General features: G+C 37.6%; 1 non-coding gene across 1 annotated transcript; it reads right to left on the minus strand.

Annotated features, from left to right (window-relative positions):
- Window positions 1-4,635: 4,635 nt before the first annotated feature.
- Window positions 4,636-4,711, minus strand: TRNAP-GGG (transfer RNA proline (anticodon GGG)). The gene has a single exon. It is a non-coding gene; the product is annotated as a tRNA-Pro (tRNA).
- Between the last annotated feature and the right edge of the window lie 4,708 nt (window positions 4,712-9,419).

Here is a 9,419-nt window from a genome sequence, read left to right on the forward strand (position 1 = left end):
TACCAGACATTGGTACTCTGCTGTCACAGGTACATCAAGCTTAACATGTCTACAAAGAACTCCCCCTCTTCCAACCCAGCTGTTCTGTTTCCTGTATTACCCAGCTCTTCATATGGAAATTCCACTCCTGCCTTTCTCCAGAATGTGCTCAGCATTCCACAAGTTTGGTAGCTCCTTGAAAAGGCCTGTGTCCCAGCCAGTGCCCAATTGGGGAAGGGGAATCTCTAATCAAAAGCACAAGCTGCCTCTTCAAAATTTTAACTGGATACTAAAGAAGGAGGCCCTGATCTCAGTCTTCTCTCCCTCGAGACCAAGCCATTGACTTTCCCTTTAGGTTTGCTGTAGGGAGGAATAATATAATCCTAACCACTTTGTACCGGAATAGGGCTTTTATTCCAAATAATAGAATCTTACCATTGCAATTCTAATGGATGACACAAAGGTCCTTACACAGCTGTAGCTTAGCAGGCAACTAGCAAAGCCTTCTCAGGTACTACTGGCAGGATAACTCTGGGCAACATCACAGGCAACCATGAGAGGACAGCAGAGATGGATTAACACCCACCTGCCAAGGAATAGAGAATTGTGGGCTACAGTGTGCAGTCAGGGCACACATTAGAAGTGCCTGGGGAACACAGCCTGGGATGCAGCTTAGACCTACACTGAATAAGTCTGCCAGGGGACCAGATGGTTCTGTTGCTGCCCCATCCTGCCCCCCCACCAGCACACCATGTGTGTGTGCACACTGCATGTGCATGTGTCTCCTGAGGTGTGGAGGGAAGAATCAGAAAGCCCTCCTTCTGCCTCTAAAGCAATTGTTTGTGATAAGAAAACCAATGACAACATTTTAAATCACAATGATTATTAAGCTGAAATATGCATATTTTACTTTCTTTGATAGGTTTATTTTTAATAAAGTTCTCATGATCATTTCAGGAACCTACTTTTATTTGAAATAAGATCATACTCTGTGTATAAGACAGAAAAGATGCTTTATGAATGAACTATCTTACCGAGTTAATATAGCATATTCAGCTCTTGGTTATGGAGCAGTAAAAAGAGTATGAACAAATTGGGAAACAAACTTATATTTGGGATCATTTTTAAAGTAATCATCTGGAATTGCTTCTTCCTGAAAGGAGAAAAAAAATGCAATAGTAAGTATCTAGGGAAGAAAAATACTTAAGTACTCTTACGACAGCAGTCTTCTACTGGTGTCCACGTGCCCCTTAAGGTAATTTTTATTATGTGACATTACTGTAACCATGAAGTTCTAAAGTTGTGCTGTCTTACAGAGTAGTCACCAGCCCCATACTGCTTCAGAGCATCTGAAGAAATGAATTTGAAAATATTTGTCATTTTAATTAATTTAAAATATAAAGTTTTCTTTTCTTAATAGAGATTTTAACATCTCTATTAATTTTATTTACAATATTTACATTATTTGATGCTACTGATAATGATCTTTTAAATACAAATAATTTGGTTTAAAAAACAATAGTGATTCAATACTAACCATTCATTAAAGAAAAATACTGGCACAATCTCACAAAACTTGTATGTTCCTTCCTACCTTCCTAGTACAGAATTCTATCTAAATGTAAACTATTTCTAGGCTCAAAAGTCTTGATCACCATGCCATACTTCTCTGCAATATACTCTGAAAATACATTTTAAAAAATTATTTACTGATTTTAGAGAGAGAAAGGAAGGAAGAGAAATATCAATTTGTTTTTCCACTTATTCGTGCATTTATTGGTTGATTCTTGTATGTGCCCTGTCCAGGAATTGAACCCTCAACTTGCCATATTGGGATGATGGTCTAACCAACTGAGCTACCCGGGCAGGGCTGAAAATACATTTTCAGTTTCCTGTAACCATGAAGTTCTAAAGTTGTGCTGTCTTATACAGTAGTCACCAGCCCCATACTGCTTCAGAGCATCTGTAGAAATGAATTTGAAAATATTTGTCATTTTAATTAATTTAAAATGTAAAGTTATTTAATTTTCTTAATAGAGATTTTAACATCTCTATTAATTTATTTACAATATTTACATTATTTGATGCTACTGAAAATTATCTTTTACAAAGAGAAGTTTCTGTGTTTTGGGGGTACATTTAAAAAAATTTTTTTATAAATAAATTTTTATTAATGTTAATGGGGTAACATCAATAAATCAGGGTACATATATTCAAAGAAAACATGTTCAGGTTATCTTGTCATTCAATTATGTTGCATACCCATCACCAAAGTCAGATTGTTCTCTGCCACCCTCTATCTAGATATCTTTGTGCCCCTCCCCCTCCTTCTTTCCCTCTCCCTCCTTCCCTCTCATGCCCCACCCTTCCCCCCATCTCCGATAACCACCCCACTCTTGTTCATGTCTCTTAGTCTCGTTTTTATGTCCCACCAATGTATGGAATCATGTAGTTCTTGTTTTTTTCTGATTTACTTATTTCACTTTGTATAATGTTACCAAGATCCCACCATTTTGTTGTAAATGATCCGATGTCATCATTTCTTATGGCTAAGTAGTATTCCATAGTGTATATGTGCCACATCTTCTTTATCCACTCTTCTATTGAAGGGCGTTTTGGTTATTTCCATGTCTTGGCCACTGTGAACAATGCTGCAATGAACATGGGGCTGCATGTGTTTTTACATATCAATGTTTCTGAGTTTTGGGGGTATATACCCAGTAGAGGGATTGTTGGCTCATAAGGTAGTTCTATTTTCAGTTTTTTGAGGAACCACCATACTTTCTTCCATAATGGTTGTACTACTTTACAGTCGCACCAACAGTGACTGAGGGTTCCTTTTTCTCCACAGCCTCTCCAACATTTGCTATTACCTGTCTTGTTGATAATAGCTAATCTAGCAGGTGTGAGGTGGTATCTCATTGTAGTTTTGATTTGCATTTCTCTAATAACTAATGAAGATGAGCATTTTTTAATATATCTGTTAGTCATTTGTATTTCTCCCTGGGAGAAGTGTCTGTTCATGTCTTCTTCCCATTTTTTTATTGGATTGTTTGTTGTTGAGTTTTATGAGTTCTTGTAAATTTTGGATATTAGGCCCTTATCTGAGCTGTTGTTTGAAAATATCATTTCCCATTTAGTTGTCTGTCTGTCTATTTTGTTGTCAGTTTCTCTTGCTGAGCAAAAACTTTTTAGTCTGATGTAGTCCCATTCATTTATCTTTGCCTTCATTTCTCTTGCCTTTGGAGTCAAATTCATAAAATGCTCTTTAAAACCCAGGTCCATGGGTTTAGTACCTATGTCTTCTTCTATGTACTTTATTGTTTCAGGTTTTATTTTTAGGTCTTTGATCCATTTTGAATTAATTTTAGTACAAGGGGACAAGCTGTAGTCGAGTTTCATTCTTTTACATGTGGCTTTCCAGTTTTCCCAGCACCATTTGTTGAAGAGGCTTTCTTTTATCCATTGTGTGTTGTTGGCCCCTTTATCAAAAATTACTTGACCATATATATGTGTTTTTATTTCTGGACTTTCTATTCTATTCTGTTCCATTGGTCTGAGTGTCTATTTTTTTGCCAATACCATGCTGTTTTGATTGTCGTGGCCCTATAATATAGTTTGAAGTCAGGTATTGTAATGCCCCCAGCTTCATTCTTTTTCCTTAGGATTGCTTTGGCTATTGGGGTTTTTTAATAGTTCCATATAAATCTGATGATTTTTTGTTCCATTTCTTTAAAAAATGTCATGGGAATTTTGATGGGAATTGCATTAAATTTATAAATTACTTTGGGTAATATGGCCATTTTGGTTATATTTGTTCTTCCTATCCAAGAACAAGGAATATTTTTCCATCTTATTGTATCTTTTTCGATTTCCCTTAACAATGCTTTATAGTTTTCGTAATATAGGTCCTTTACATTCTTTGTTATGTTTATTCCTAGGTATTTTATTTGTTTTTGTTGCAATCGTGAAGGGGATTATTTTTTTGAGTTCGTTTTCTAATATTTCATTGTTGGCATATAGAAAGGCTATGGACTTTTTTTTTGTATTTTTCTGAAGCTGGAAACGGGGAGGCATTCAGAGAGACTCCCGCATGCCCCGACCGGGATCCACCCAGCACGCCCACCAGGGAGCGATGCTCTGCCCATCCGGGGCATCGTTCGGTCGCGACCAGAGCCACTCTAGCGCTTGAGGCAGAGGCCAAGGAGCCATCCCCAGCGCCCGGGCCATCTTTGCTCCAATGGAGCCTCGGCTGCGGGAGGGGAAGAGAGAGACAGAGAGGAAGGAGAAGGGGAAGGGTGGAGAAGCAGATGGGCACCTCTCCTGTGTGGCCTGGCCAGGAATCGAACCTGGGACTTCCGCATGCCAGGCCGACACTTTACCACTGAGCCAACCGGCAAGGGCCTTGTGGTATTTTTCTGAAGCTGGAAACGGGGAGGCAGTCAGACAGAGTCCCGCATACGCCCGACCGGGATTCACCGGCACGCCTACCAGGGGGCGATGCTCTGCCTATCCAGGGCGTCGCTTCTGTTGTGACCAGAGCCACTCTAGCGCTTGAGGCAGAGGCCATGGAGCCATCCCCAGTGCCCGGACCATCCTTGCTCCAATGGAAGGAAAGGGGGAGGGGTGGAGAAGCAGATGGGCATTTCTCCTGTGTGCCCTGGCCGGGAATCGAACCCAGGACTTCTGCTCCCCAGGCCGACACTCTACTACTGAGCCAACTGACCAGGGCTAGGCTATGGACTTTTGTATGTTAATTTTGTATCCTGCAACCTTAATGTATTGGTTTATTGTTTCTAGTAATCTTTTTGTGGCGTTTTTGGGTTTTTCGATGTATAGGATCATATCATCTGCAAAAAGTGATACCTTTACTTCTTCTTTTCCGATATGGATGCCTTTTATTTCTTTCTCTTGTCTGATTGCTCTGGCCAGAACTTATAGCACCACGTTAAATAAGACTGAAGAGAGTGGACAACCCTATCTTGTTCCTGATTTAAGGTGGAAACTCCTCAGTTTTATGCCATTTAATATGATGTTGGCTGATGGGTTTATCATATATGGCCTTTATCATGTTGAGATATTTTCCTTCTATACCCATTTTGTTGAGTGTCTTAAACATAAAGTTGTGTTGTATTTTATGGAATGCCTTTTCTGCATCTATTGATAAGATCATGTGGTTTTTGTTCTTTGTTTTGCTGATGTGGTGTATTACGTTAACCGTTTTACGTATGTTGAACCATCCTTGAGATTCTGGGATGAATCCCACTTGATACTGATGTATTATTTTTTTAATATGTTGTTGTATTCAATTTGCCAGTATTTTGTTTAGTATATTAGCATCCATATTCATTAGAGATATTGGTCTGTAGTTTTCTTTTTTTGTGCTGTCCTTGCCAGGTTTTGGTATGAGGGTTATGTTGGCCTCAGAAAATGTGTTTGGAAGTATTGCTTCTTCTTCAATTTTTTGGAAGACTTTGAGTAGATTAGGAACCAAGTCTTCTTTGAATATTTGATAGAATTCGCTAGTATAACCGTCTGAGCCTGGACTTTTATTTTTGGGGAGGTTTTTAATAGTTTTTTCTATTTCCTTCCTGCTAATTGGTCTGTTTAGGCTTTCTACTTCTTCATGACTGAGTCTAGGAAGGTTGTACTGTTCTAGGAATTTATCCATTTCTTCTAGATTGTTGAATTTTGTGGCATATAGTTTTTCGTAGTATTCTACAATAATTCTTTGTATGTCTATGATGTCTGTGGTGATTTCTCCTCTTTCATTTTGGATTTTGTGTATACTTGTCCTTTCTCTTTTTTCCTTGGTGAGTCTTGCCAAGAGTTTGTCAATTTTGTTGATCTTTTCAGAGAACCAGCTCCTTGTTTTATTAATTTTTTCTATAGTTTTTCTGTTCTCTATTTCATTTATTTCTGGAGGATGATGTGGCAGCATGTGCTCATGCACAGATGATGACGTAACACCGTGTATACAGCAGAACAGCCCACAGTCATGCCAGTCGAGATGTGGATGGTACAGAGGAAAATTCAGTGTGTTCTGTGGCTTGCTTAATTCGAATCCATGAACAAAGTACAACGTGAATATCGGCGCGTTTATAACAAAGCACCACCACATAGGAATAACATTACTCGGTGGGATAAGCTGTTGAAGAAAACCGGCAGTTTGGTGGAGAAACCTTGTTCTGGTAGGCCATCAGTCAGTGAAAAGTCTGTAGAGGCTATATGGGATACCTACCTAAGGAGCCCTAAAAAATCTGTGCGTGAGCCCACATCAAACTGCACTGAATAGGTATGAAACTGGAAGAGTTTTTCTTTTATTTAGTGCAGATTTCATATTTCTGTCATCTTTTGTTGCCTTCCTGTGACCGGTCAAAAGTGCACCATGACTTTACGGACACACTGTATAAGAGGAAACTGTACATAGCCACACAGGAGAGGGGGTGCACCTAAGTGCCCAGCTTGGGTGATCAGGGAATCTCTGCATCAGGACCCTACAGAATACCTACCACGTTAGGGTACTCTACCAATCCTGAAAGATGTAGCAGCTCTACCTAATACAAAGGAACAAACAGGGAGGCTGATGTCTGTCTTATCATGCCAAAATGATGAGACAAAGAAACATGTTCCAAGTCAAAGTTCAGAACAAAACTCCAGAAAAAGAACTAAACAAAATGGAGAGGAGCAATCTGCTAGATACAGAGTACAAAACATTGCTCATCAGTATGCTCAATGAGCTTAGAACTTCAAACATAAAAAGGACTATTTTGAAATGAAGTATACACTAACTGAAATTAAGAATAACTTACAGAGAATCAAAGTAGATGAAGCTGAGATTCTAATTTGAGATTTGGAATATAAGGAAGCAAAAAAAATAACCTATCAGAACAGCAAATATAATCCAAATAAATGAAGATAGTGTAAGGAGTCTCTGGGACAACTTCAAGTGTACCAACATTAGCATCATGGGGGTGCTGGAAGGAGAAAAGAAATAAACTGAAAACCTACTTGAAAAAATAATGACAGAAAACTCCCATGGAGTTTGTGGAAGTAAATTGACAAGTCCAGGAAGCATAGAAAGTTCCAAACAAGATGAATCTAAGGAAGCCCACACCAAGACACATAATTAACATGCACAAGGTTAGAGACAGAGAATCTTAAAAGCATCAAGAGAAAAGCAATTATCTACAAGGGAGCTTCCATAAGACTGTGAGTTGATTTCTCAACAGAAACTTTGCAACCAGAAGGTATTGGCAAGAAATATTCAAAGTGATGAAAAGCAAGGATGTACAACCAAGACTACTCAATTTAGCAAAGCTGTAATTTAGAATCAAAGGACAGATAAAGAGTTTCCTAGATAAGAAAAAGCTAAGAGTTCATCACTGGTATTATATGAAATATTAAAGGGTCTTCTTTAAGAAGAAAAAGAAAGATAAAAAATATGAACAACAAAGTAGCAATACATATCAATGGGTAAATCTAAAAAACAAAGTGAACAAACAAGCAGAATAGAAACGAACTGACAGACACAGAGAGCATTTTGATGGTTGCCAGATGAGAGGGGAGCTGAGAGGATGGGAGTAAAAGGTGAAGGGATTAAGAAGTGTAAACTAGTTACTATAGAAGAGTCATGGGGATGTCAAGTACAGCACAGTGAATATAGTCAGTAGTATTCTAATAACTGTGTATGGTGTCAGAGAGGTGCAAGATTGATCAGGATAATCACTTAGCAAGTTATGTAATGTCTAATCACTGGGGACTGTACTTGAAACTAATATGTCAATTGTAACTGAAAAATAAAAACAATTAATTTGAAAAAATGCATATAAAGAAATAAAGAACACAGGTATGGTTAAATTACATAAGTAAATATACAACACAGTATAGACCTGTTGTTTCTTTCTTTAACTGATTCAAAAGAAAATTGCATAAAACAATAATAGTACAAAGGAGAAGACAGAAAATGGAGTTATAGTGGAGTAAGGAGATATCACCAAATCATAACTCAAATCAACAGAAATCAAAGTGTATCAAAAATGGTAAATACATGGAAATTACTATAAAAGATTATAATTTTCCATTTTTTTACTTTTAAAGCCATAAGAGTTATCAATAATAATTATAACAGTATTGCTAGATTTATAACACAAATATAACATAAATACTGCTCACAAAAATTAGGGGATATTTAAAAATGAATATGAAGCAATAAAAAAGCATTTGATTTTTTTAAATTAAACAAGAACATCAGAAAAGCAAATGACAAGTCAAAGAAAGCTGTTTGACAATTAAGTACATAGAAGAAGACATAGGTACTCAACTCATGGGTTTTAAAGAGCATTTTATGAATTTGACTCCACAGGCAAGAGAAGTGAAGGCAAAAGTTAATGAATGGGACTACATCAGACTAAGAAGTTTTTGCTTAGCAAGAGAAACTGATAACAAAATAAACAGAAAGCCAACTAAATGGGAAATAATATTTTCAAACAACAGCTCAGATAAGGGCCTAATATCCAAAATATACAAAGAACTCATAAAACTCAACAACAAACAAACAAACAATCCAATAAAAAAATGGGAAGAGGATATGAATAGACACTTTTCCCAGGAAGAAATACAAATGGCCAACAGATATATGAAAAGATGCTCATCTTCTTTAGCTATTAGAGAAATGCAAATCAAAACGGCAATGAGATACCACCTCACACCTGTTCGATTAGCTGTTATTAGCAAGACAGGTAATAGCAAGTGTTGGAGAAGCTGTGGAGAAAAAGGAACCCTCATACACTGTTGGTGGGAATGTAAAGTAGTACAACCATTATGGAAGAAAGTATGGTGGTTCCTCAAAAAACTGAAAATAGAACTACCTTATGACCCAGCAATCCCTTTACTGGGTATATATCCCAAAAACTCAGAAACATTGATACGTAAAGACACATGCAGCCCCATGTTTATTGCAGCATTGTTCACAGTGGCCAGGACATGGAAACAACCAAAAAGCCCATCAATAGATGACTGGATAAAGAAGATGTGGCACATATACACTATGGAATACTACTCAGCCATAAGAAATGATGACATTATAACATTTACAGCAAAATGGTGGGATCTTGATAACATGATACAAAGCGAAATAAGTAAATCAGAAAAAACCAGGAACTGTATTATTCCATACATAGGTGGGACGTAATAGTGAAACTAAGAGACATTGATAAGAGTGTGGTGGTTACGGGGGGGAGGGGGGAATGGGAGAGGGAAAGGGGGTGGGGAGGGGCACAAAGAAAACAAGATAGAAGGTGACAGAGGACAATCTGACTTTGGGTGGTGGGTATGCAACATAATTGAACGACAAGATAACCTGGACTTGTTATCTTTGAATATATGTATCCTGATTTATTGAGTCACCCCATTAAAAAAATAAAGTTAAAAAAAAAAAA

This window comes from Saccopteryx bilineata, unplaced genomic scaffold (genome assembly GCF_036850765.1).
Source record: "Saccopteryx bilineata isolate mSacBil1 unplaced genomic scaffold, mSacBil1_pri_phased_curated manual_scaffold_288, whole genome shotgun sequence".
Classification (NCBI taxonomy): Eukaryota; Metazoa; Chordata; class Mammalia; order Chiroptera; family Emballonuridae; genus Saccopteryx; species Saccopteryx bilineata.